This window comes from Pogona vitticeps, chromosome 4 (assembly GCF_051106095.1).
Source record: "Pogona vitticeps strain Pit_001003342236 chromosome 4, PviZW2.1, whole genome shotgun sequence".
NCBI classification, from domain to species: domain Eukaryota; kingdom Metazoa; phylum Chordata; class Lepidosauria; order Squamata; family Agamidae; genus Pogona; species Pogona vitticeps.
In genome coordinates, this window is record NC_135786.1 from 21,245,198 (window position 1) to 21,271,261 (window position 26,064).

The following is a 26,064-nucleotide window of genomic DNA, read 5'->3' on the forward strand; positions in this document are numbered from 1 at the left end:
ATTGCTCGTGCCCTTCCACCACCACAATCATCCTACAACTGCAGAGCTGAAAGGACCCTAAGAATCACTGAATTCAGTCCCAGTCAAGGAGGCACAGTGGGGAATCAAACTCCCAACTTCTTAAGCCACAGAGATATCCAGCAGTACTACTGAGTCATACCTGGCCACGACTGTGGCAATGGGAAGGACTGTGGCTCTAGCCCTTATCATTCAACAGCAATGTCTTTAAAGTGCCTTGAGACCAGAGGCAAATGGGTTTTCCAAGGGCTCCTTTGTTCACAGTTAAGGCCATAAAACACTTAACTGGAGAACTGAAATAATGTGACATCACTGCATTCATGAAATCCATTCAGCTCTTCAAACACTGAGGGATTCTACACTATCTTCTGGGTTCTGAATGGGAACAAAAGCTTTTTATCTCACTGTGTGCTTTAATCAGCTTTTCTATGCAGGTTTATCTGTTCTACTGGCCAGCTTTTGTTTGTTTTGTGACCACCGTTCAGCCATTTTGCCTGCCTGTATGTTTGGCATTTCCGTTACCTTTAGCTGTCCTGTTTTCATTCCCATATTTTCCCATACATGCATGCCCAGACTTTGAGATCTGCTGAAGAGGCCATTCTCATGATCCCTCCACCTTCAGAGGCTCATTTGGTGGGGACTCAAGAGAAGGCCTTCCCTGTGGTTGCACTGGAACTGTTTCTCTAAGACAAGTTAGGCTTGCGTCCTCCGGACACCAGTCCTTTCTTCAACAGGTAAACACCTTTTCATTTAGGCAGGCCTTCAGCAATCCATAGCCTCAAATCACTGGATTTCAAATGGTGTGCTAGCTTTCTCTCTCTTTATTTTAGGTAAACTGAGACCAGCATTTTTACTGATTTTAAAGTCTTTTAATTTCAATTTTATGAATAACAGAATAACTTTGATATCGTATTATTTTTTGTAACTTAATGTACTTGAACTCTTCACTCTGTCTCTTTTAATGGTACTGTAAACTCCCTTGGGTCTCAGTTTTGAGAGAAAGATGGCATATAAATAGAACGGAACAGCACAACACAACACAGCATAGAACAAAACAATACAGTTCCCCAATTATTTCATTTCATCTAGAAGTCACCTATCTTTCGCACTTGGAATTGACAAAGATGTAACAAAATATTATTTGCTTTAATCTGTTTACAACAGTATATCATACTGTTGTATAAGGACAGCCACCTAGAGAGGTCATAAGACCAAATGGGCGGGGTATAAATAAAATAAATAAAATAAAATTATCACTCAACAATGGTCAAGCCACTACCCAGCATTAATGTGCTAGTACTTTTTGAATATCTATTCTCTTAATTCTTTCCGATTCCTCTACCAAAAAAACAAAAAACAAAAAACCAGCATAATATGTATAAACATCTGCCAACTAAGACGAGACTGAATGAATTTCAACTGCTGGATAGCTCACAGATGTATTTGACTGCAGAGCCAGGGGTTCGGAGTTTGATTCCCCACTGTGCCTCCTTGATAAGTGCTGGACTTAATGGTCCATAGATTACCTTCGAAGAAGAGAATTACAGCCCAGAGACACAGTGGACAAGTTGGCTGAGAGATTCTGGGAACTGCGATGCAGAAAACCAGCTTTTTCAATAGTTGCATCAATCTGATGACTGTTTGGAACACACACACACTCCAACTGTTTGCCTCTAAATGAACACCAATTCTTATTTTGGAATCAGCAGATAGTGAAGCATTAAGTCAACTTTCCAAGTTTCACTCTCTTAACATGACAAAATAAAGAACAAACAATTTGCAGGTGGGCTGTTTATGACTTGAATTTCAAACAGTGAACATTAGCATGTATTAATTTTGCAGCCAAACTTGAAAAACCAGTTGGCTCGGGAGGTTAGGCCTTTAACACAGATTTCACTGGAAGCTCGCTGAGAAAGCTGGGCAAAGATGCATGACAACAATCCTTCAGAGGGTGATTATAGCTGATCATAGATGCTTTGTTCGGCTGCACATGAATTCTGGTGTGCCAGCTATCTTGCGGCCGAGAACCAAGTTGGGGGGGGGGAGTTATCTTCTCGAAAAAAGGAGAACAGATAAGGACAGGGAAAGAATCACGACACAGCAGAGGCTCTGCAGCTTTCTGTGCTTGTTTTGGCCAGGTCTGTACAGCAGAAATGGGAATACTTTGCCCTTCCAGATGTTTGGGCCAACAACTTTTATTAGCCTCATCTAGCATAGCCAAAAGTTGAGAAGTTGTGGGAACTGCAGAGGTGGGAAAAGTTACTTATTTAGACTACAACTCACCAGATTCAGTGGCCATGCTTTCTTTTCTTTTCTTTTTGCATGAGAGATTAAAAAATCAAACATTTTCCCATGTCTGGTGGTTGTACGATTGTATTCAACGGATCTGAAAAGCCAAAGAAAAACGTCGGGAAAAGTTATTCTTCTCAACCACAAGTCCCCGTATTTCTAAGATGGCTATCTGGCAGATTCTGGGAGTTGTGATTCATGAAAGTAATTTTTCCATGCTCTGGAATTTGGATTGCTGCATTGAGCAGGGGCTTGGACTCAATGGACTTATAGGCCCCTTCCAACTCCATTGTTCTATGATTCCATAGCTGGCTGGATCGCTTAGTGGTTTAGGCATCTGTTTGGTGAGCCAGTGGCTGGGAGTTCAGTTCCCTCTGTGCCTCCCAGAACAGCCAGCTTACGTAGCCATGGGCAAGCTGCACAGTCCAAGGGCACACACACACCCAGAACGAGAAAATGGTAAACCACTTCTGTGTATCCTTTACCTAGCAAACCCTGGAAAGAGTCATAATTCATCAGAATTGACTTGAAGGCACACAGTTATTTATTATGCCCTTATAAATGGGTCTCTCTTAACACTATGCTTAGGATCTAAAATTGAGATGGGCAAAGCAGGGTCCTCTGATCAGCCCACATGGCATAGCCAACGGTGAGGAAAGGTGGGAGTAGCAGTTGAAGGCTTTCTTTATACCTCCTGTTGCCCACTTCAATATAAAACATTACCTAACTGGTGGCAACACTGGAAGCAGGATGTTAGGTTTAGATGGACCTTCTGTCTGCTTTAGCATTGCTCTTCTGAAAGTTTATATTATTAATGGGCCAACCATGGCTTTACTGATTGCTGCAGTAAGGTTACAAAAGTAAGGTACTGAGCAAGAATACCATCATTATCATCAATCACGATCATAATCTTAGGAAAAGATTATGGCAGGGCTGACTCATTTCCTTGCACCTCTCTTTTTTGTTCTCCCACAGGAAGGCCACCTCACATTTTATAAAAGCTAGGAAATGTCTCTCCTTAGTCTTGCCCCCAGCATTAAAAATCTGTGCCCCCTTCTTCTGAGACCATATTGCATAACTTCAATGCTGCAGCATTTCAGTTTTGCATAGTGGCCACCATGCAGCTTCTGTGGTGTGTTCTAACCATCCCATTATCAGCAAAAACACAGCATTGCTTGAAAACGGTTCCTCCACCCCACCCCACCCCACCCCACCATCTCCATGTGAAAGAGGAAGAAGGAGGCCCGTTTAACCCACTAAGCAAGGGGCTCCTCCCCGGCAGCCTCAGTTCTCCCTCATTTTGCCACTGAGCATGTGATCCGGGTCAATGTCCTTAAAGGCCACACTTGCACAAATGGCTACTGTTATTCTGGAATTAACTGAGATTGGAGATAAGATTATTATTACATTATTTGCGGAGAGTTGAAAGCAATGATAACAGTGTGATTATCAACGGTGCACACATTTCTGTTGTCCTGCTTTCATCTCTGGATAAACAGATTTTGCAGGTTCTATTGCAGTATTTAAAAAAAACAACAGTCTGATAGTGGGACAAAAGAAATGAGTTTATATATTCTGGGAATGATGGCTCTACTATATCACTTCCATGTCTCTTTAAAACGGTCTTCTCAGAACTTGGAAATTTTACTCTTTTTTTACTACAAGTCCCAGAATCCCCTACCTAGGAACGTCAGTGACCCTACTGGCTGGAGGATTCTGGGAGAGCTAGACAAAAAGGAAACATTTCTGAACTGCGTACATTCCTGGAGGGTATGCTTGCTCTTAACTAAGATTCAGTCCTTGTAATAGGAAGAGGTTGGAATAATGCATGATGTGAAAGACCCTAGAGTTCTATTCTTGGCTGGTAAAAAAAAAAAAATTACGGGCCTAGGTTGAGAGATACCTTAATTGTCAAGTTAGCTAATCACTCTATTTGAGTAACATTCACTTTGGGGCAAGTAGGTTGCTGGATCATGGCAGCATGTAAAATGGATATTTTGCTAAGAAGGCATAATGCGGTCATGTTTCTGTGATTATTATATTATATATCGTCTCACAACAAAGTCACAGCAAACTTTCATTAAAGAGACTGTACCCAGTTCATCAAACCCCATTGTGCATGCTACAGTACAGATGCAGGGTAAATAAGCCACTGTTTTCCCAATATGCAGGTCCTTTTCTGAGTATTCAACTTCTCCTCTGTTGACAGAAATAGTTAAACATTACATATTAGGTCAGTTTGACTTGCATTCTTTTTTAAACAGGAGTGTCTGGGGATAAGTGATGTTTTCTATGTCCTTTTTTCTTTCTTTCCAAAATTCATGTTAGGCAGCTCATTTCACCCTGCTTCACATAGGCAGCGGGGTGAAATGAAATGTACCTATCTGGACTGTAGTTGGGGAATCAAATTCTAGCTGTCCTGAGTCTGATGGGCAAGTGAGACACCTTAACAACCTATATTTCACTCCCTCAGAAGTGTCTTTCTTAAAGGACATTACTTCCATTTACAAATGGTACCTGTAATCAAATGCTGCAGCATGGAATGCTCCCATTCTGGGTTTGAGTAAACCAACCACATCCTCTCCTTTGATTTTCTAATCCATTCCCCATTTTTTTTCATTGTGTACCACTCTGCCAGTAAGCGCTCTGTGCCCTTTGAACATGTTCTGTCTTCCTTGATTCTGCTCCTCCCCTTGTGGTAAAATAGGGCACATAGCCAGAGATGCATCTAAAGCCCTGATGCCCAGGGCTTTGTTGCCTTATTGGTTAAATTTAGTTCACATGAAACTGGCATATATTTTATTTATTTATTTATTTATTTATTTATTTATTTATTTATTTATTTATTTATTTATTTATTTATTTATTTATTTATTTATTTATTTATTTATTTATTTATTTATTTATTTATACCCCACCTATCTGGTCTTACGACCACTCTAGGTGGCTTCCAAATACATACATAAAACGACATGTAATTATAGCACAAAAATGTATTACATCAAATAAATTCTTCAAGGTGGAAAAAATTAAAAAATAAATAAATAAGAGAAAATCCAATATTAACTGGAGGGAAGACCTGCATAAACATCCATGTTTTAAATTGGTTTTTAAAGATACCCAGCGAAGGGGCTGCACGAACCTCCGGAGGAAGATTGTTCCAGAAGTGAGGAGCTACCGCCGAGAAGGCCTGGTTTCTTGTTTTTTTTCCTTCTGGGCCTCCCTCGTCGTCAAGCTCCTCAGCCTCAGCTCCTGACTTGCTTGGGTGATACAGGTAGGACCTTGGTGGGAGTAGGCGTTCTGCCAAATATTGAGGTCCTAAACCAATTAGGGCTTTATAGGTAAGCATTAAGACTTTAAAGTCAATGTGGAACCGAATGGGCAGCCAATGCAATGCAGCCAGAATAGGACAAATATGGAGACAGGACCAAGGTATAGGGAAGAACGCCATACAACAGCCATAAAAGTTACATGATGAGCCTCTCTGTTTTGTGTTTCTAGCTGCCTAAGAAAGAGCAGCTGGAGGTGGTACATATACCTGGGCCAGGTGAGCTCAGACCTGTCCAGCAGCAATACCAACTGGTGGTTTTATACTTTCCAGCAGCACATGTTTGTGTCTTCTAAATTTTGGCCCCCTGGGTCAAGACTCTGCTTGCCCTGCTCTTAGCTCTGTCTAAATATCATAAGCATTTGCAGAATGTATTCACCATTTTCGTACAGACCTTGCAACTTTATGAAGAACTTGGAATCTAAAGTTTCTTGTTTTCTTTTTGCTTCCATGCATATTGTATTGTAACCCTGTAGCCTGTTTAAAGAAAAATCTAAATAATTTCATGAGTTTCATTGTTTGTTTTAATTATAAATAAATATAGAAATAATTATTCATGAGCTTCATGATTATAAATTATTTATTGCACTTTTATCTGTATCCCAGGCAGCAAGTAAAAAATCTAGCCCAAGAGGAAAATGGACAAACTGCTTCACTGGAATAAATCCATTATCCATACTGTCTTTCTCTCTCTCTCTCTCTTTCTCGCCAAAACTTGCAGGGAGATTTTGATATGGGGAGGACATTCACCAAGTCACCAACTTTTGGCAGAGATTGAATGTGTCAGAATATGCAAACCAAAACGTTGGCTGCAGGCTTCTAATAAGTTTATAGTGTAAGATAGGCCTCAATATGTATATAAACACCTCTACAATCAGACAGATCTTTATTACAGTTAGATTTATCATATTGGCAGAAAGTCAACAAGAGTTTTTTCTACAAAAACCTGTTTTTGGCTTCCCAACCCATCTTTTTAACTGAATCAACCACAATTATTGTGCTAGTTAGTATTGTCAGGACAAGATAGGACACGCCATTTCCTGTCAGAACCAGACCTTCTTCAAAAATTAATAATGCGGTTTAGATGCTGAAGATTAGGGCAGAATGAGGCATCTTAGATAAAAGGTGACAATGACACAGGCAAATCTTCCTCCAAAAACTTCACCCAAACTTCCTCTCCTTTGAACAGAATTGCCTTCACTTTTCCTTATGGCTGATTTGTTCCATAATTAAGATTTCACTCAGCGATCTACATGTCTTTCATGCATTCCTGCTTGTGAAGTGCTTCTATAACAGGCGTGTGTGTGTTCAGTCAGAGGAATCACAGCTGTGTGCCTGTTCCTGGAAAGGTCGGGTTTGTTCACTGTGACACATGCCTTAGTTACATCCAGGCTGGATTACTGTAACACACTCTACATGGGGCTGCTTTTATGAGCCTGCTTGAGTAAGATCCTCAGGAGAAGCCTTCTTCTCAGTCACGCCACCTTCACAGGTGCATTTGGTGGGAACAGGGAAGAGGGCCTTCTTTGTTGCTGCTCCCAAACTGTGGAACCTCCTCCCACAGGAGGCTGGCCCCATCTTTACTGTCTTTCCATAACCTCCCCCCCCCCAAGCAAGCTCTTCCTGAGTGAATGGCTGCCAAGTGGGGTTTAAAAAAACTGGATTGTTGTACCTTATTGCATTGAATGTGTTGTGGTGTTGCTTATGTGGATTGGTATTTAATTCATAATGATCCTTTTAATATTGCATACCCATTGTTGCTAAGTTAAATACTGTATTTTAAATGTTGTAAGCTACCTTGGGTCCTTTTCAAGGAGAAAGGTGAGTTTAAAATATTTTTTATAATAATATTCACCATGCTTTCAGGGTTGTAACCATTGTAGCAGCAAAAGTGCTTCAGGGTTATTAGAAAGAAAGAAAGAAAGAAAGAAAGAAAGAAAGAAAGAAAGAAAGAAAGAAAGAAAGAAAGAAAGAAAGAAAGAAAGAAAGAAAGAAAGAAAGAAAGAAAGAAAGAAAGAAAGAAAGAAAGAAAGAAAGGCCTGCTAACAAGAGTGGGCAGACTGATCTACTGACTTCTTATGTTGATGGAAAAAATTTATTGGACTTCTGAAACAGTTAACATAATGTTAGCAATGGCACCTTAAATGAGTACAACTTAAATGAGTCCCTTTCTCCTCTTGCCTTCACACTTTCCCAACATCAGGGTCTTTTCCAGGGAGTCTTCTCTTCTCATGAGACGGCCAAAGTATTGAAGCCTCAGCTTCAGGATCTGTCCTTCCAGTGAGCACTCAGAGAAACTAGCATATGCAAATTGTATGCATATGCCCTTTTGGTTCTTTTTTTCTGGCAATATATTTCCTCCTCTTTGGAAACAGCTAAGTGGCCACCTAGTTAAATTTTATGAGGAGAGTAGCCTGATCAGGAAGCCACCTATAGTACAATGATTGAAACTTAATTGAGGTTAAAATACACTCAAGAAGGATTGTCTGATGTTACAATGCCAACTGAAATCTCAGAAAATTGCTACGCTTCTCCAAACCTCCAGATGGGGAGATAAGTATCAAGACAAGCATGACTGAAGGAGATACAGAAAGATAATTTTGATGAGTGAAATGACTTTAAAGCCTCAGCCCATTTCCAGCTGTCCTTAACTGACACCAGAGCTTACTAGCTCAGGGCAAAGGTGCCCACACACGTCTAATGCTTGCTTCCCTCCCAACCTTGGCATTCCCTGAGATTGTTATTGAACATTTCCAGTCTGTGGGCCATTGTTTTGTTTTCTAAAGTCCTGATGAGAATATGTCAACAGACAGCTTGAAATAGTCCTATCAGTATTCCATTTATCCCTGGTGATTTATTTCTTCCTGGTGCTTTTAGAGCAGCTTTCACATCATTTTCTAGAACTGCAGGTTCTTTGCAATAAAATTCCTCTTCAAAGGAATCTGTCATTCTTTTTTCTCCTCTGTAAAGGTCTTCACTATACTTTTTCCTTATTATTATTATTATTTTTCCTGGTCAGATAAAGTGCTTCTGTGTTGGTCATTCAGCATTACTAGTCTAGGTTTAATTTCCCCTTTGATTTTCTGGATCTTTGGAAAGAGATCTCTTGTTTTTCCCCTTTTGTTGTTCTCTATTGCTTTACAGTGATTATTATAATAGTTCTCTCTGTCTTTTCATGTTAGTCATTCAAAAACTGCATTTGAGGTTCTGACGCTATTTCCACTTTTGCTTCTAGCCTGTCCTTTACAATTATAAGTGTTTCCTCTGTCATTCATCTAGGTTTTTCTTTTTTATTTATTACAAGAATTGCCTTAATGTTTTCTTCTTTAGTAAAATATCTGGTTTGAATACATAGTTCTTCTGGTTCATAGTCAATTGAGTTCAATAATGCAAATCAGTCCCTTATGTGGACTTTAATCTGGAATATTGTTTAATTTATATCTTGGCACTACAATTCTTTTAGTGTTCTTTTTCAGCTTTATTCTAATGCACATAGCTTTACTCTAACTTTCCAACAACATTTTTTTCTGCTTTGTTCCCAACTTTTTGCATTCCAGTGACACATGATTATAAGCATGTCATGTTTTGGTGTGTGATCAATTTCAAAAGCTTTCAGTTTAATCTTTTTAATTATTGGTAGTTTGAGCACAGAAATAATGGTTATGTTGATAGGTTTTCCTTGAGTCTGATTGATATTATTTGGTCAGACCTTGCACTGTAGTCCTTAACTTCCAGTGCTACATCTTGCCTCAGTATTAGAGCTACTCAATTTCTTATGGTCTCTGCAGTTCTAAGACAATGATGGTGGTGATGATGATGATAAATATGATTTTCAGAGTAGAACAATTTGTAGTTGTCTGACTGAAATCACCTATTCCAGTCCACTTTGGTTCACCTGCACCAAGTACTGTACTCTAATATTTATGCACTCCATTTCTTTCCTTGTGGTTCCCTGTTTACCTTGATCCAAACTTTTCGTGTTCCATGTTCCACTTATATGTTATGTGGAGCATTGGACTTGCCTTTCACCTCTGTGCCTGTCAGCCAGTAGACATCATTCTAGCTTTAGTCTTGTTGCATCATCAGCAACAGAGCTATTTGTATTTATCCTTTACATTTCCCCAACAGCTGACTGAGTTATTTCAGATCTGTGGGTCTCCTCTTCCAGCACTGTCTCTTGTTCCATTTTGAACTGTCTCCTCATTGTTGTCAAACCTAACCCCAAGTAACTGCACAGGGCATTTCAAATAAGGATTTCATGTTCACCAAGAGACAAATATTTTGAAATATCCCATAATTAGTTGGAGCTGCTTCTACTTTTTGCTAGAAAGTACTAACCATTTAATATATTGGAACCTAGATATGATGCCTTTGAGAGGTTTTGGCTGGAGGGACTTTTCTGAACTAGGGTTGAATATCAATTAATTAAGTAGCTAATGAAGAATGCTCAGGGAGACTTGCGGCTAATCTGTTCTGCGGATTCCTGACTGAAGCATTTTATCCACTGCGTAATTAGAGAAAGTTTATTTCCTTAAGCTACACTGAATTTCTTCACAAAACTAACTTGGAGACAGATTTATGTTGCAATGGGTTAAACTGGACATCCTGGTGGAGTAACTAGCATGTTGTTCTTCATTTGTAGCTTTGCTTTTCATTAGAAAACCAAATAGGAAATGACGAGATTTGGAAAGAGCTTGATTTGATGCATTTGTTTTGCAGTTCAAAGCATCTAAAAAACATGTTTTATGTTATTTGTTTGTTTGTTGCTTCTCTGCCTTCTTTGTGAAACACTTTTCATGCCAGACGTATCTAATGTCAAGTTTTGTGCCAAGTTTATATTTAGAGCTATGAAGAGATTGATTATATTTAGTAGAATGAATGATACAATCTGCTGTTAATTCCATAAATTAGCATAGAAGCATGGTGGGTTCCTGGCCAAAGTTTCAATTCAAATTCTTGATTTTCTATCCTTTAGTTGAGATTACATATAAACATGGCTTCCAGGCCAGGAATCTTTTTAGAGAAGTTAGATTTTGTAGACTTAAATCCTGGCTGTGCTCATAGGGTAATTCTAGGAGTTGTTGTTTAAAGCAAGATTCCCCCGCCTCCCATCCTCTGCATACAATATATGTTCAGGTAGACCTTTTTATTCCAGATGAGACAAACAACCCATCCTGCCCAGAATGAGTCAATAATCTGTCTCTTTCTGGAAGTCTAGAAGAGTCTTTATCAGTTGCAGTCCCTTGACACAACCTGCAGGGCAATGATCAGCAAGCTCTTGATGCTCCTCCACCTTCTAAGGTTGAATTTGTTTTTAGTGCCCAGATGCTTATATATATAAACAGTTTCAGAAGTGATTTCAGATGAATTAAGAGATAGGAAAACATGGCTCTCCAAGTGTTAGAAAACAACTCCCATCATCCTTGGCCAGCATAGCCAATGGTGAGGTGGAAGATGCATCCAACTTCTGGAGGGTTCCCCACTCCTTCCTAATTAATCGCCAGTGCCATTATCCCCTCTGCCTACCAGATTATCTCCAAATGCTCCATCATTGCCCTTAGACAACTAGGTCTGTGAAGCAAGACATTTCCAATCATTCAGTAACACCTCCTTATTACAAAGAGGGAGCTAAATGCTGGTTGATGATAGAGGGATAGATAACACCTTGATAAGCTTTTTTACATAATTTAGCCACTGTCAGATGAAAATTCCTTACATCAGTTTATTTCCACCCTGTCAGTTCAGTTGTTTAAAGATCTATAAATCTTGCATTTCAATGTGATTCTGGTTTTTGAAAACAAAAAGAAAAGGACATTTTGAGATCTGTTTTTTAAAAAGTGAGAGATACAGCCTTGTGTTTTATTACCAGCTGAACAGCTCATAATCATACTGGGGTTAGCTGTCCCTGTCCCACGGAGATAGATGCAGGTCTGTGAAATGTGTGACTTGCCAGGCTAGCCATTTGTTTTGTAGAACTTGGCAAAAGAAGAAACATATCCATGCACAAACACACACACACAGAGAGAGAGAGAGGGGGGGGGGAGAGAGAGAGAGAGAGAGAGAGAGAGAGAGAGAGAGAGAGAGGAGTACAGACCAAAAGTGCAATCCACTGGATCTGTCCATATCAACAAATGAGAATGAGGTCTGTTGTCAAACAAATGGCTCTTAATTGCCCATTCAAGACCAAATCTCCTTCAAGGGAGGGAAAATCAATTTCTCTCCCAGATATTGTGAGGACTGAAACTAAATTCAGAAGAAACCCAGAAGCCTGAGTGGAATGGCCAACAGCACTTAGTGGTGGATTCAGCTTTGGGCACATTTCAGGAGGTCGTTTTCAGTTTTCAGTTTTTTAATAAGTCATGCAGCATATCATCAATGCTCTAATACAGAGCACATTTTTTACTTCCTCTGCCCCTCCATGAATGAGCAGAGTAAGTGTTTAACTTCCCAATCTCTTAGCTGCCTTCTTAATCCATGTCATGATATGAAAAATTCAAATAGAAACACAAATTGACAGTGGAAGGCATGATTTGGTTCCTTTCCAGTGATTGCACATGTTGGAAATGAACCTTTCTATACCGAAAAAAGCAGAAGCCCCTGAAAGGGACTCCAAAAGGAGCAGGTAAGAACACTCTCAAGATGGCTGGTTCTTTCTAGCAAAGACAACTTCTGATCACCAGCTTTAGGAGTGAACCAGTCCATCCGCACAGTAGACCAAAGAGTGACCTAAATGCCCATGGAGACATCCTTATAGTCAGCCTAATTATTCAGGCAAAAACAAAAGACTAAAGAAAAATAAAGAAAACCAAAATGTTGTGGCATCTTAAAGGCTAACTGCTGTATTTTAATGTGAACTTTCGTAGACAAATCCACTTCCTCAGATTCCACATCCTGTCTGAGGAAGTGAATGTATCCACAACTGTTCACATTAAAATATAGCACTTAGTCTTAGACAATGTTTTTGTCTCCTTTATTTTTCTTTTGTTTTTGCCTATATACATACTAGCACAGACTAAGGCACAGGCTACCTCTTCTAAACCTAGCCTAGTTATTGTCATACTGGTTGTTAAATTCTGGGAGGTGCAGTTCACAAACGCAGCATGGCAGTCTATCAAACACTGGGCATTTTCCAAGCAGAGAACTGACCTCTATAAGGAAGGGTCCATAGCCACTTTATGTGAGGACAACTCCTCAAGGAAGGCAGCTGAGACATTCTAAGGATGGAAGATGTCAAAAATGCAAGTGACTCTCTTTATTAATAATCTTATAATCTCAGAACTGCAGAGTTCTGGAAGGGATTCTATGGATCACGAGTCCAGTCTCTGTCAAGGAGGCAGACTGGAGAATCAAACTACCCCAACTTCTGGTTCCACAACCAGATGCCTAAGCCACTGAGAGTGATCTGAATAACAGATTGACTTAATAGCTGCAATTTTATGCGTGCTTTCTAGTGAGTATGCCCTATTGAGCTCTATGGCTTAGAGATTGTAAGAACCAACTGGAACTCTTGTTATGAGAAGTTACCCAAAACAGCTCTACTGCCCTAGATCCTGACATTTTGTCTAGTTTTCAAAACTAATCAGAGTCAGGGATCAGTGTCACTTGTCTAGATGACCATCAGGGGATACCCAGAGATCTCCAGACAGGGCAAGGAGAGAATTCTGCTGAAACCTACCACAGCTGCTGCCAGTCAGATGGAATAATATTAGACTAGGTGGACTAAAATGGGACGTGGTGGTGCTGCGGGTTAAACCGCAGAAGCCTCTGTGCTGCAAGGTCAGAAGACCAGCCATCGTAAGATTGAATCCACACGACGGAGGGAATTCCTGTTGCTTGTCCCAGCTCCTGCCAACCTAGCAGTTTGAAAGCATGCAAATACAAGTAGATAAATAGATACCACCATGGTGGGAAGGTTACGGTGTTCTGTTTCTAGTCACGCTGGCCATGTGACCACGGAAACTGTCTATGGACAAACGCTGGCTCTACGGCTTGGAAACAGGGATGAGCATCACTCCCTAGAGTCGGACACGATTGGATTAAATGTCACGGGGAACCTTTACCTTTTACTAAGTGGACTAAATGTCTAATCCAGACCTAGGCAAAGTGCGGCCCAAGGACCACAGACAGTTTGGAACATCAAAACCATTTATAACTTTTTGCCTAAAGTTGATCAGTTGCTTATCTTTAACATACCACAAAAAACTTTGTATTTGTGAAGATTAACAAGTTTAAAATAAAAACAATCATAACATCACTGTTTCATTTTATTTTCTAGTAAAGTTGGTTTGGCCCCCAAACATAGTTCAGATTTTTCATGTGCCCCCCCCATAGAAATTAATTGCCCACCCCTGGTCTAATCAGACAATGAGGAAGGATCAGATCTAATTGTGCTAGAAAGGGTCACTTTGCTGGGAGCAAAGTCCCTTGAAGTGACCCTTCTGCCTGTGTAGGAATTGCCCCCCCCAAAAAGGAGTGATGCCGCTGGACCAAAAATATCCAGATGGGGCATGGACAGGACCAGACTGGTGCAGGATTTCTTGTGATCACAGGGAAATAGCTTGCACTGGCTTGTGCCACAAGCAGTCCCAAATGGACCTATTTTCCAGTCTTGCTGCACTCTCAGTATACAACAGCTGCCTATATTTTTAATTTAGAATGGCTGCTGCTTCTGTTATTGTGTGCCATTTTCTCCCCCTGCTGTTGCCACGTGCCGTTAAGTTGCCTCTGACGTATGGCAACCCTATGAATGAGTGATCTCCAAAGTGTCCTGTCCTCAACGGCTCGGCCAACCTCTTGCAAACTCAAGCCTGTGGCTTCCTTTAGGGCAGTGGTTCTTAACGTGGGCGATAATGCCCCCCGGGGGCGATTTCATTTTTCAGGGGGGCAGTAGAATGAAAAGGGATGGCGTGGGGGCGCTGGAGCAGAAGGGGGGCGGTAGGGGGGCGCTGGAGCAAGCCAAACCTGTGAAGATGACTGCAGCCTTTTTACAGTGTGCATGAATATATATTTTCCTCCAATTTTAATTTAGTTTCAGACTTTTTGTCTTGAATTTTTTAGTTCCTGCATTTGTTTTTATGCCCCTTTTATATTTCTTTTTGTGTCTTAAAATTCGCTTGCAACTAAATCATTAAATGTTACTTTTTGGGGGGCATTTCATTTCCTTGGAATTTAATTTTGTTTTCAGGGGTCATTGGATTTAAGTGTCTTAATAAATAAATAAATAAATAAATAAATAAATAAATAAATAAATAAATAAATAAATAAATAAATAAATAAATAAGATATCATCACCGCAGGGAGGGGGCGATGATAACTTCCTCAATGGCTCAAGGGGGCGTTTCTTTCAAAAAAGTTAAGAACCACTGCTTTAGGGAATCAATCCATTTCATATTTCCTGCTGCCTTTCACTTTTCTCAGCATTTTTGTCTTTTCCAGAGATTCTTGCCTTCTCATGATGTGCCCAAAGTAGAACAAGCTCAGTTTTGTCATTTTTGCCTCTAGAGATAGTTCTGGCTTAATTTGCTCTGGGACCCCCATTTTCATCATTCTGGCCATCTAAGATATCGATATTGTATCTTGCCTTACTATATTCTTTATGAATTGCTAAGTGAAGAATTTTTGAAGCAATGCCACAGCTTTCCTGATTGTTATAGACTTTTGCCCTCTATTTAATAATAAACATGAGCTTCTCAAAATAAAACACCCACCTATATCATGAGGCTAGTGATAAACTTGTGAGTTGGCAGTCCTGTGATCTGCCTCTCCCATACAACTTGGTTCCTTTTTAAACTGCTGATCTGTATCTTCAAAAGAACATCCCCTTCTCTCCTTAATTTATATTTCATATTGCCTATTGGGATTTGTTCAATTGGCTACTTTATCCTTGTAAATAAATTTATTTAAGGGAGAGTGAAAACCTACAGAGAAGCTCTGCACAGTATTCTGTTGCCAGCCCCGGCTAGAGCAGACCCATTGACTCAGTGGATTTATCTACTGTATGTGTAGCCATTTGGAATTAATCTACTTTCTGTTGAGATTAACAGTTGGATGCAAGCCTGTGTCACTATGAGGTTTATCTAAGAATATGTGAACAAAAGGGAAATAAACTTTAATATCCCTGAGAACTGGTAGTTGATTTGGTTGTTTATCTCATTGAGAGCAGTGGGACAAGTGAGTAACAAACTTATTCCATGATTTCAAAGGATTTTACTGATGTCTTTGCTACCTTTACACAATGATGGCCCGTTAAAGCTCTTGAAGGTGTAGACAAGGTTGCGGTGGCAATTTAAGAGGAAAGAGGGTGCCAAGGAAGAGAAAAGACAAGGCTAGATCTCAGAACAGCGGCTGAAGTCTCGGAGAATTGATATACAGTATATCTCTGACTCTCAAGATGAACAGTGCTGGAGGAACACAGTTCTGTAGTCCAAAAAAACAGCAGCATCAGCATCAACCCCACAAACACATTTATACACAATTCTGCACACCATTAATATATTTCATAGCAATGGTACGCAACATTACCAGGTTAAACAAACAAACCACTGTTTCCAGGCCCACCCCTCTTCTTCTGCTGATTCACATTTTTCCACGCTGGTCTTTTTAAAATCTTTTCACCCCTGTACTCTTTCTGTGGAGTTTTCCCTACGCTGCAACATTTTATTGCAAGCGATGCCTTTCCCTTTGCTCTCGATTGCTTTGCTTTCATTTCGAATCCTCACAGTAGCACTTGAGATGATTGTGGGGGTAGTGCTTGGATGATGACCCCAGTCTGTGGGAGTAAGAAATTGTTGGCGGCTTCCAGCAGCTCCACTCTCACCAGGTCTGGCTTTATGGGCATGGCCTGTAGATGTTTCCCTCCACTTAATTAAAGAGACTGATAAGTATCTAGGTGGAGTGCGCAGATATGTCCAAAATGAGCTAGCAGCTTAGGCTGTTTTGCTGCACCTATTGTTGAACGCCAAGATATAATATCAGATTAGTTCATTATATGTGCCTATTATTACACTGTGTTATTTTACATGACATCTTATAATTAATGCTGGTGCTCGAAACAAAACTATTTGACATGGGATGTGTCGCCTTAAATGCTTTCATGGTTAGTTAGGCTTCCTTCTCTTTCATTTTTTTAACCCTTTCTCAGCTTGGGCAGGGAGATTGCTGAGGGTTTTGTGTTTTTTTAAAAGAAAATTATGTTCCTATCTTTCAGTGCACGTGGTAGAGCAACAGGTTTTGTGTGCTTAGATGGATGAAAAAAAAAGGAAACAAAATCAAGTACAACCCGATAATTTCCCATTACAAAGCTTATCAGATAAGCACATAGGAGAAATTTGGAAGCATAAAATCATTGTAAACAAAGGAAGAAAAGAGAGAGAGAAAGCTGGCTTCCTGGTTATTCAGACCTTTTTGCTGTAAATATCAAAGCACATTGGCAGAACATTTTCCTGTTGGTAACAACAACGATGTATCTGTCAGCACAGTGATATCTTAATTGACTCTCTCTCACAAACACACATCAAATTTAATCTGCAGGCAAGTGTAAATATGCTTGCAAGGAGACCTCTGAATGCCCATACATCAGATCAGGGCTTGGAAAAAGTTATATTTTGACTACAACTCTGCCAAAAAAAAAAAAAAAAGTTTAGTGATGCATCTCTTAGTGCAGTGTGACCATGTACCATTTTTGTTTTTGTTGTTGTTGTCAAGGGTTTATCACTGTATCGCTTCATCAGTGCATTTGATATCAGAACCACCTTCCCCATTCCCTCCACTTGGTTGATGAAACCACTTCCTCTCGCCCCTCCTTTCTACAGGCCCCAGGCACCCTGCTCTCCTCTCTAATACCCTTCCGCTCTCTCCCTTCCCTTTTTCTGCCTTTTCCTCTTTCACCCTTTCTGTAACTTCTATAAAGGGTTTCTCCTTTTCAGACATCTTTGGACTTTCCTCCTGTCTTTCATGTACCCCATTCATTTTCCAGGGTCAACGGGAAGGGCCCTCCCGCAGAGGGCATTGTCCCCTCTCCTCCTTTCTAACAGAGGACTTTGACTTCTTTGGTTTAAGGCCCAGCATTCCAGCTGAGGGAATCCATGTGGATATCTGTAGTCCCCCCCCCACCCACCCGCCCATAAAGTCCCATGACTAAATGTTCCTTTATAGGTGTTTTGAAATAGATTTGTTTGTGCATATCCTGGATAAGTTCAGGTCACCAGGAGAGCTCCGCCCACCCTCCAGGTGGATGAGGGATTGGAAAACTGAATGGAACTAGAACATGGATAGACTGTAGGCATGGAAGCCCAAGGTCAGTACTGCATAGATGCGGACAGTAGGTCTGAGAAAAAAAACTTGTTGATCAAACAGGTGTTGAGGGCAGGATTTACAAGATGAAATGCAAGCATCTTTTTACAGTAACAGAAGCAGGTGGCAACACAGCTGGACACAGGAACAGCACTGGACATCCGCCAGATCCAAATAACCACACTTAATACTGGTCACTTGCAAGCACTTGTCATTTGATTATGCATCTGCAGGCAGAGTCCAGGAAAACCATAGTATTTAAATGGCTGCTTTTGTGTCATCTAAAAATAGTGTTTTAAAGTAGGGTATTAATGTTAGTTTTAAGATGTAATTTTTAGATTAGAAGCATCAATTTGCTTGCCTTCCTGTTTAACAATAAAGTAACTGTTTTAACTCTAACCTGAACCCTGTCTCTGAGGCAAATATGTTACTGAAAATATATCATTACAAGTTGAAAACACATTTTTATTCCACAAATTCCTGCAGACTTTCATGTCTGTAAATAAAGCCCATGTTCGAATCCTGAAGGCCAATCACAAATAAAAGCATGCTAATTTGGAAGCTGTAGTAGGTATAAAAATTTCCTTCTATGACAATCAGACACTTTCAGTATCCAAGAAATCCCCTCTGCTAATGGTGTGCTCTCTGTGTCATTCTAATTACATGCTGTCTGTACCTGGATCATGTGACACATTGGATGGTGTAACTTTTTGCCAGCATGAAAATAAGTCCATACATTACTATCTGTTTACAGCTACATATTTAAGAGGCCTGGCCCAAAGGTATTCTGGCACTTATTCAGTAGTGTTTAGACAGAGTCAGTCTTAACAAACAATTCTACTGTTCATTATCTTAAATGTATTCCTATTTTGTGTAAATAAGAAGAAATTGTTAAGTAGCTAAAATCTAGTAATAGTCACAAGCAGAGTAGACCCATTGGCATTTGGGCATTTGGTTAGTCAACACTTCCATAAGTTTAATCAATTCAATGGGCCTACTCTAGATGTGACTTACTGCTGGATTGTCTTTTTAAGTCATTTGTCTTTTAATGTGTGAGCCACCTTGTTTCCTGTAATTGTGGGAGGGTGGGAGGGAGGAAGGAAAGAAAGAAAGAAAGAAAGAAAGAAAGAAAGAAAGAAAGAAAGAAAGAAAGAAAGAAAGAAAGAAAGAAAGAAAGAAAGAAAGAAAGAAAGAAAGAAAGAAAGAAAGAAAGAAAGAAAGAAAGGATTTGCAAAGTTGTGCGCCATAATAATCAATACTGTCATTTACTGTTGTTGTTCTGTACTGTCAAGTTGGAACCAATTTGTAGGAACCCTAATAGGACTTTCAAGGTAAGTGAGGTATTAAAGGAGTGGCTTTACCAGTTCCACTCCCTCAGTGAATTTCCATGGCTGAGCAGGGATTCAGTAGAAGACACACCAGAACCTTCAGAAGGGAAAGCAGCTGGTTGCAAAGATGGAGGTTGAGGGAATTGATCAAGAACACTTGGACAAGAAGTGTCAAGGCAGAAGCCACACCCTTCCTACAGCTGCTGGAGAAATAACTTATTGAAGCACTGAAGGAAAACCCCTTTTTATTGGGAAAGGCTTTGTTCTAACAAAAAAATACCCAGCACCTATGGTGTAGTTGTAAATCCTCCAATGCAAGCACTCAAGGACCAAGATCCTATTGCTTAGCATTGTGAATTGCACTAGAGTAGGCCCATTCATGGGAATTTGATGAACCAACTCCACCATAAGTTCCATTGATTCAAATGGGCTTAATCTAATTCTGACTTACTATGCTAAAGTGTGTTGTGGTAAGAGTAGGCTCATTTGAATCAATGGAACTTATAGATGAGTTGACTCACCAAATCACCTTTGCTTCAATGGGTCTATTCTAGTGCAATTTACTGTGCTAAGCAACAGGATTTGGGCCATAACCTTATTTGCCATAGCTGTGGCCCAATTTAATTGTGTGCTGTCAAGTCAGTTGAATTATGATGACCCTTTTCAGGTTTTTCTAGGTAAAGGGTACTCAGAAGTGGTTTACCATCCCCTTCTCCTGGTGGCAGCATTGGACTGTGCAGCTTGCCCAAGGCCTCATAGGCTGGCTCTTTTGAGATACAGCTCTCAACATCTGGCTCCACAGGCAGATATCTAAACCAATTAGCTATCCAGCCAGTTCAAAACTGCAGGCAGTTGTGAAGATCTATATCGGCAAACCACTTCTAGCAATTCCCATCTCCACCAGAAACAGGACTTTTGTAACATTAAGGGGTCCTCTTTGCCAAAAATTCAAACTATTACAAAATCCTGTGCATTACAACCGAACAACTCACAACCGAACAACTCACAAAAATATAGTGGTTCTTAGAAAATCTATTTTCCATTTAGCTGCTGTAAGAACAGTGCATAACGTGAAGGAATTGGGGAACTGCAGATGGTATCATCATTCTGACTAATCAAAACATCCTAATGCTTTGACTCTGCAAGTCCTGATACCTGTACACAGGTATAGGGATCTCAAATAACTGAATCAAGCTGTACGTAGCAAGACCGGGTATACTTTTTTTTAAACCCCTTACCTGCAGCACCAGCAGGCTGCATCTCTTGGAAGTTAGCCCTGTTTCTTTTCCTGCCCTCCAATTATTGCTTTTTAACAGTGCAAGTGTCTGCGGCTGCCTTGCTAATTTCTCCTAAGCGTTAAACTGTCTCTCCTTTGCCAGGAGCCTTTGCCAAGGGCCTTCTTGCAAACTGTGCTGACTGAAATGCAATCAGCCATTGTTGCCCCACTTTGTGTGATGAGTCAGGCAGAATTATGCGGCAAGTTTATTGCTGTTACATGCTGTCACTGTGCAGTGTGTTATTAGATACTTAATAAAACTTTGACTATTCCCACCAACATAAGGAATGCCATGCTGCCTAAGGGGAAAACAGCATGCTGGAAGGAGTCAGTGAAACTAGAATTATGTTTGAGTGAATATGTATATACACACACACACAGAGAGAGAACACATATCCATGCCACACACACTCACATATGCACAAATACCAGCAACATTCTGCTTAGTTGGCTTACATTTTGCAAACTACAGTTGTTTCAGCTTGTGAGTCTAAATGCCATCAAAGAGTTCTGGCGGTACGGAATGATATACGTTGGGATGGGTTCAGTAGAATTGCATCTTGTAAAACTCTTATCTTGGGTAGATACTGATTGATGGCGACATGTATATGTAGGGTGATACGAATGCATTGTCACTGCATATAAGTAAAAAAAAATAACAATAAGGTGGATGGAGTAGGCTTTGACTGGAGCAAAGTGACTGCATAGAATTATGGGAAAATTAAGACGGCTCTGTAGTGCATGTCTCACATGAACAAAAGCACCTGACATCAGTCCAATACGCCTGGATTGTATTCTTTTAGGAGACAGTTCAAAGCACTTCTTCATAGGGAGGCTTTCCAATCTGACCACATTTGAATGGTTCACCTCTAGCTCCACTTTTCTGTAATAATTTGATGTGCTACGGATTCTTTTTTTTTAATGCTCTTGCCTCATTATTGCTTTTTTGCGTTATGTCATAATGTTGTGAAGTTTTGTAATCCTTTGTAAACATTCCAGAATATTGCTTTGGCACTCCTGGAGCAGTATATAAATTTAAGTAAGTAAGTAAGTCAGTCAGTAAGTAAGTAAGCAAATAAGTAAGTAAGTAGCCCAAGACATTTTGCTACCTGAGGAAAAGGGCAAAATGGTTCCCTTCCTCTCCCTTCCACAGACAGAGACCAGATGGACTGTCCGCTCAGTCTTAGGTCAACACTGTCACTCAGATAGTTGATCTCTATCTGTCCGCCTACTGGTGGAAGTGGAATACTTCAAAAGGTGTAGTGTATGTTGCATGGCACACACAACTCACAGGGAGGTGAAATGCCTAGAAAGCTTAAGAGAAATAACCATGGTTATTTCTGTCCCTTGTATCTGCTGCCTGAGAAGTCTACCTCACTCTGCTTAACGAGAAGGCCAGTTCTGCATGGCAGTCTCTATTGGCAGAGTCAACACCATGTCACTGTTCTACGGAAGAAGAAAAAGATCTCTCTGCAAACTCTGCTTCTACTTAATGGGAAGGCTCCCACACACCCTAATAAAGGTACTGCTCTATGAACTTTCTGACCTTTTACTAGAGCTTAGAAAAGTTACTTTTTGGCAAAGAAGGGGGTAATAAGAAAGTACATGTAATTTTCCTCACCACCCTACCCATAGTTTAATGGCTCTGAGGACTCCACGGAGCTTAGAGCTTGAAGAAATACCTGGCTCTGAAGCTTTTAGTGGGGAGCTGTTCAGCTTCACCTTCTCCTCTGGTGGCAGGCAATGTGTCTGCATGCAGAGGTGGCAGATGTCGCTTCCCGTCACTTCTGCAATTGCTGCCACTAGTCATCATTAACCTTCGTCTCTCCTTCTCTGTCTTCGCCTTAGGGCTCGGGGAGACACTGCTTTCTCCTTATCCTTTCCTGCTTTTGTTGCTTTCAGTTTCAGATCCGTCTCCTCAGGCAAGAGGGGTGGGAAGCCCTTTCTCACAGGGCTAGAACTTCTAACTTCTAGTGGCTGCCCTCCAAAAGCAAGGGTCTTTCTTGAGCAGCAGTGGGAAGAAATGGGGATATTTCCACCCCCAACACTCAGCTGCCTAATACAATCGTCTCACTGAACTTCATGGTAGGGCCGGGCCATGACCATACTATCATGAACACACCTGATGTTGTCTGGTTTCAGAAGCTAAGTAGAATCCAGCTTGGCTAGTCTTTCTATGGGAGCCCTCAAGAAATACCACAACTCTCCAGGGAGGATAAGGAAATAAATCCTATCTAAAATCTAAGACTGCTACTGCCACTCAGAATTGACAATATTGGACCAGATGGTCTAACAGTCCATTGACTTACTTACTTACTTACTTACTTACTTACTTACTTACTTACTTACTTACTTATTTATTTATTTATTTATTTATTTATTTATTTATTTATTTATTTATTTAACTTATATGCCGCCCACTCTACCCAAAGGTCTCTGGGTGGCTTACAACAATTAAAATACAAAAGATAAAGCAATTAAAATGTAATTAAAATTAATTCATGTCCATGGTCATTAAGGTTCATTTATCAGTGTACATGCAAAAAAAAACCTTAACATGTAAGGGAGTCTTATAGTAGCCCTGCAGAAGAAATCAGCATTATTATATCACTGAGGAAATTACTGTTTGGTCTGCAACTTCCCGCATGCTATCTGGAGAATTGTGAGAGCTGTCATCCAAAAAAGTAAAGTCTTCCAGGCTCTCATCACAGATTGCAAAACTGCAAGGTTCATTGACCTGGATCATTCTTGGCTGAGGATATAATGGTTCACATGCCAGGGCAATAAATCTGTCTGTCAGAGCCCTTATTCGTTCCCTTCACTCAGCAGAGGAGGATCAACAGTGGAGAGTCACCACTGGCCAAAACAATCTCTGCTACGCTTGATGGCTGGATTCATTATAAGGAAATTTCATGCATTCATATGCTTGTTTGTTTGTTTCTTATATTTATATTCCAGCTTTCCCCCATGAGCTTAAGGTGGCTTACATGTCTCTCTCTTCCACACTTCATTCATCTCCAGAACAACACTAAGAGGTAGATCAGGCTGAAAGAAAGTGACTGACTAAGCCAGTGTCACGCTCACGCTCTTTCAGAGTCCAGATTTGAAAACTGGAATCAGGTGTAAAATCCACCTGCAGCATCCCACAATTAAAAGCTCACCATCGGTGGCTAGAAGCAGCACTGCTCCTAGTCAGAGCATGGAAATATTTCTGGTTTTAGACTTCAGTTCCCAGCATCCCCCAGCTAACATGTCCCCTGGGACTGCTCGCCTGAAACAGGGAATCCTGGGGAGAGCAGTCTTAACAAAGTACATTTTCTGTGTTTTGTTTTACATCATCATTCTACTCCAAGTCACACTTGTCCAGCCAATGAACTCACCCTTCAGAGGGGTCTCAAGACAAGGAGTGGCCCTAGAACTCAACCCACGTCTGGGTCAAGGAAACTGAGCCATCATGATTTCCAGTTGATGGAAATTATCTCTCAGTCAGGCTGAAAGGGCAGCTCATCTCTCAGCTGATTGGGTTTTGCCCATTATGAAATCTTTGTTAAAGATGAATCAGCCCTATTCCCATCTGTCCCAGCTTGTCCCCACTTCCTCAAAGAAGATGCCATGGAGCCTCAAGAATGAATGACAAGTTCTTCACAGGGTAATTCCGACTTTGAGGCAAACAAGATTGCAACAGTCTGAAGTTGTGAGAGCATGAGCAATAAGATAATCTAAAAATGAGGCACAAACTTCTGGATCCTTTAATGTGGAATGAAGATAAGAGAAGGAATTTATGGGATGGAAATTGGAAGCAAAACATCACAAGTCATGGTGCTCCTAGTAGCACATTTTTGTTTTGCAGTAATGGGACAGAATTGCTCAGTGACTGGATAGCTCCATGGTTTAGGTATGTGGCTGTGGAGACAGAAGTTGGGAGTTCAATTCCCCACTTTACATCCTAGGAGAAGAGCCAGCCTATGTGGCTTTGGACAAACTGCACAGTACCAGGGCACCCCCAGAAGAAGAGATTGGGAAACCACTTCTGTGTATCCTCCACCTGGAAAACCCTGAAAAAGGAATTGCCATGAATCAGAAAAGACTTTGCAAAACATGATGATGATGATAGTGCTGGCGGTGATTAGGATGATGATGAACAGAGCCATGTGTGGGGTTTTTTTGAAAATAATATAAATGTCTCATGTTGACTTCTGAAGTAGAATGTGTTTGTGAGCTTGCCATAGTTCTATTAAATGTTTAGTGCTTAATAATAATTGCCCCAGTGGGAGAAAGGAGATGGCACAGATCTCCTCCTTGCAGCTTAGAAGGAAGGAACATATACCTGTTCAAGGAAGGAACATATACCTGTTCAAGGAAGGAATATATACCTGTTCCTTCCTTGAACTGTCTCCATGAGCTGGCATTCCAGTCATTGCATCTGAGGGAGTGATGGGATAACAAGTCCCCCTCCATTGGCTTGACTAGCATGAACCACCTTTTGGTTCCTCCCTTCTCCCAACTGTCTCCTACCATCATCATTTGCAATATCACTGCATTATGCAATGATACCAAAGTTTGGACTACCTTGATCTACTTGTTTTCCTTATGCAGAAATTTCTAGCAGAGCCGCCAATTAAGCCATTGCCATTAAAGTTTATAGACTAATAATTCATCTTCAGCATAAGCTCTCACTGGATGTAGCCCACTGCATCTGAAGAAATGGGGCTAAAATTCTGTTGGAAGCTTACATCAAATGTAACTGTTCAGCATGAACTTTTTGAACTGAATAGTTCTTCTTTGCCAAAGGAACCAATCAGGTTAAAAGTGTGGATGTGAAACCACATAAAAACCAATCATAATTCAAGATTTGAAGCCACCCTATTTTCTACAGTTCTCTTCCATTCAGCGTAATTTATTTTTGTTTAGAGTATAGGAGGGCAGCATAAATAATCCAGGAACTGGAGAAACTGCCCTTTAAGAAAAAGTTATGCTGCTTGAGGCTTAGTTTGAAATATTAAAAAGATATAATTATGTATGGTGCAATAAAAGGAATAAGGGGGGGGGAAATCTCTTTCTTATAATACTGGAAATCTGGGTTTTCCACTGAAACTGAATGTAGGAGATTCACAGGGGGAAAAACCCTACCTTTTTATACTAGGCATAGACAAGTTAAGAGATTCACTATCAAAAGCTGTAATGATGTACTGGATATTATTGAAAGGGGATTAGACTAATTAAGAACATATTAGTGGTAACGAATTGTGATGATAATAGAGTGCCTCCAGTATCAGATGCAAGAGACCTCTGAATATCAATTGTTGCAAAATTGTTTGCTCAGATGGGTACTAATGCCATGCTCATAGGCTTCTGGTTGATACATCTAGTTGGCCACAGCAGGAGCAAGATACTGGGCTAAAGAGAGCTTTGGCATGATCTGGTCAGAGCCACCATAAGTTATTAACTAAGCACCCATGCTAGAAAATCCACAGCTTCTCATATTGAACGCCTGGCTGTTCAAAACTACTGGGATGCCCATTGCATTGGACTGT

The 26,064-nt window shown here is 40.4% G+C and overlaps 1 long non-coding RNA gene across 2 annotated transcripts in view; it reads right to left on the reverse strand.

Annotated features, from left to right (window-relative positions):
- Window positions 1-8,650: 8,650 nt before the first annotated feature.
- LOC110071832 (uncharacterized) overlaps window positions 8,651-26,064 on the reverse strand; it is a 32,984-nt gene continuing 15,570 nt past the window's right edge. For both annotated transcript variants that reach the window (XR_013544485.1, XR_013544484.1), the window contains one exon: window positions 8,651-18,153. This is a non-coding gene — a long non-coding RNA (uncharacterized LOC110071832). The remainder of the gene's footprint in view (window positions 18,154-26,064) is intronic.